This window comes from Arachis stenosperma, chromosome 1 (genome assembly GCF_014773155.1).
Source record: "Arachis stenosperma cultivar V10309 chromosome 1, arast.V10309.gnm1.PFL2, whole genome shotgun sequence".
NCBI lineage: Eukaryota > Viridiplantae > Streptophyta > Magnoliopsida > Fabales > Fabaceae > Arachis > Arachis stenosperma.
Genome location: NC_080377.1, coordinates 48,839,022 through 48,842,478, shown reverse-complemented (window position 1 = coordinate 48,842,478; position 3,457 = coordinate 48,839,022).

The window sequence follows — 3,457 nt, the reverse complement described above, 5'->3', positions numbered from 1 at the left end:
TTTTTAAAATAATTAAAAAGAATTTTGAAAAAGTGGTTGATGGTTTTTCAAAAATTAAAAGCGAGAAAGTGGTTAGGTGGTTTTGAAAAAGATTTTGAAATTAGCAATCAAAAAGATATGATTGTAAATTATTTTGAAAAAGATGTGATTGAGAAGATATGATTGAGAAGATATGATTGAAAAAGGAATTAGAAAGATTTGATTTTTGAAATTAAAGTTGATGACTTGACTTACAAGAAATTTAAAAGATATGATTCTAAAATTCAAATATTGAACCTTTCTTAACAAGAAAGTAACAAACTTGAGATTTTTGAATCAAAATATTAATTTTTAGCAAGATTTTTGAAAATAGTGAAAGAAAAATGAAAAAGATTTAATTTTTGAAGAAGATATGATTGAAAAGATTTGATTTTAAAAGATATGATTTCAAAAATAAGAATTAAAACATGAAAAACTGAAAAAGACTTGAATTGAAAACTAACACACCTCCCTCGTGTCATCCTAGCGTTAAACGCCCAGAATGGTATCCATTATGGGGTTGAACGCCCACTTGGTTACCTCCTTGGGCATTAAACGCCCAGCCAGGTACCCTGGCTGGCGTTTAAACGCCAGAAATCTTTCTTTACTGGGCGTTTTGAATGCCCAGCTTTTTCTTTGTGACTCCTCTACTGTATGTTCTGAATCTTCAATTCTCTATATTATTGACTTGAAAATACATAATTTTGAATTTTTTTGAATTTTTAACGATGAGAGAGAAAAATAACAGAATGAAATTAAACATGAAAAATTAAGATAAAAACAAGAAATGCATGCAAGAACACTTTGAATGTCAAGATGAACATCAAGAACACTATGAAGATTATGATGAACATCAAGAACATATTTTTGAAAATTTTTAAGAAAAGAAAGACATGCAAGACACCAAACTTAGAAATTTTCATACTAGAGACGCTAACAATTTGAGAATGCACATGAGAAACAACAAAAGACACAAAACAAGAGAATTTAAAGATCAGACAAAGAAAATCATCAAGAACAACTTGAGGATCAATGAAGAGCACAAGAACACACTTTCAAAAAATCCAAGAAGAATAAAGACATGCAATTGACACCAAACTTAAAAATTGACACTAGACTCAAATAAGAAACACAAAATGTTATTTTTTTTGTTTTATGATTTTAAAATTTTTTTTGTATTTTTTTTGAAAATTATTTTGAAAAAGAAAATAAGAGACTCAAAAATTTTAATAAGAATTCCAGGAATCATGCAATGTTAGTCCAAAGCTTCAGTCTAAAAATATTAGACATGGTTAGCCAAGCTTTAGCAGAGCATTACATACAACAGCCAAATTGATGGGAATCAAAAAGGCTCCTGTGATGATAAAAGCATCATCTGAAACTCTAGAATTCATTCTTAAAAATTCTGAAGAAAAAAAATAAAAAAGAAAAATACCTAATCTAAGCAACAAGATGAACCGTCAGTTGTCCAAACTCGAATAATCCCCGGCAACGGCACCAAAAACATGGTATACGAAATTCTGATCTCACACACTTTCTTCACAACTCCGCGTAGCTGACCAGTAAGTGCACTGGGTCGTCCAAGTAATACCTTACGTGAGTAAGGGTCGATCCCACGGAGATTATCGGCTTGAAGCAAGCTATGGTCATCTTGTAAATCTCAGTCAGGCAGATTCAAATGGTTATGTGGTGTTGATAATTAAAAGACAGATAAAACATAAAATAGGATAGAGATACTTATGTAATTCATTAGTAAGAATTTCAGATAAGCATATGGAGATGCTTTGTTCCTTTTGAATCCCTTCTTTCCTACTGCTTTCATCCAGTCATGCATACTCCTTTTTATGGCAAGCTGTATATTGGGGGATCACCGTTGTCAATGGTTACCATCCGTTCTCTCAGTGAAAATGGTCCGGCTACGGGTTATGTAGGGCTAATCATCTCTCGGTTCTCACTTGTGTTGGAATAAGATTCAATGATCCTTTTGCGTGCTGTCACTGCACCCAACACTCGCGAGTTTGAAGCACGTCACAGTCATCCCATCCCAGATCCTACTCGGAATACCACAGACAAGGTTTAGACTTTCCGGATCTTAAGAATGCTGCCAATTGATTCTAGCTTATACCACGAAGACTTTGATCTCACGGAATGGAAGGCTCTATTGTCAGGAGAGGCAACCATGCGTCGTAAACCAGGAGGCCAAGAGATACACACTCAAGCTCTCGCAGATAGAACGAAAGTGGTTGTCAGGCACGCGTTCATAAGGGAGGATGATGATGAGTGTCATAGATCATCACATCCATCTGGTTGAAGTATGAGTGAATATCTTATAATAAGAATACGCATGAATTGAATAGAAAGACAATAGTACTTTGCATTAATTCATGAGGAACAGCAGAGCTCCACACCTTAATCTATGAGGTGTAAAAACTCCACCGTTGAAAATACATAAGTGACGAAGGTCCAGGCATGGCTGAATGGCCAGCCCCCTAAGCTTGATCAAGAGATCAACAGTGATACAAAGATAGTCTCAAAAATGATCTCAAGATCTCCCCCCCCATTTAAATACAATAGTAAAAGGTCCTATTTATAATGAACTAGTAACCTAGGGTTTACAAAAATAAGTAAATGATGTAGAAATCCACTTTCGGGGCCCACTTGGTGTGTGCTTGGGCTGAGTATTGAAGATTTCACGTGTATAGTCTTTTCTTGGAGTTAAACGCCAACTCTGTTGCCAGTTTGGGCGTTTAACTCCAGCTTTTATGCCAGTTCTGGAGTTTAACGCCAGAAATGGGTAAAAAGTTAGCTTTAAAACGCCAGTTTGCGTTATTAAAACGCGGGCAAAGTATGAACTATTATATATTTCTGGAAAGCCCAAGATGTCTACTTTCTAACGCAATTGAGAGTCCGCCTATTGGGTATCTGTAGCTCCAGAAAATCCATTTCGAGTGCAGGAAGGTCAGAATCCAACAGCATCTGCAGTCCTTTTTCAGCCTCTGAATCAGATTTTTGCTCAGGTCCCTCAATTTCAGCCAGAAAATACCTGAAATCATGGAAAAACACACAAACTCATAGTAAAGTCCAGAAATGTGATTTTTGCATAAAAACTAATAATTATATACTAAAATCTAACTAAATCATACTAAAAACTACCTAAAAATAATGACAAAAAGCGTATAAATTATCCGCTCATCAATTGACGATGAAGAGGAATTGGAAGAAGTCAACGAACAAGGAGAAATTGAAGGAAGTTGTCAAGAGGTGGAGATAACTAAAGAAGAGCATAAGGGAATCGTACTTGAAGAATCATTAGAGATATCCCTTCCTAAGTCACTATCCAACAAATCATTCAAGTGGGTTAAATTCCTACCCTTAAACTTCACTCTCTCACTTGAATATAGTTTGATTGAAATAGATGGGAAACTTAGAGCTCTTTGTA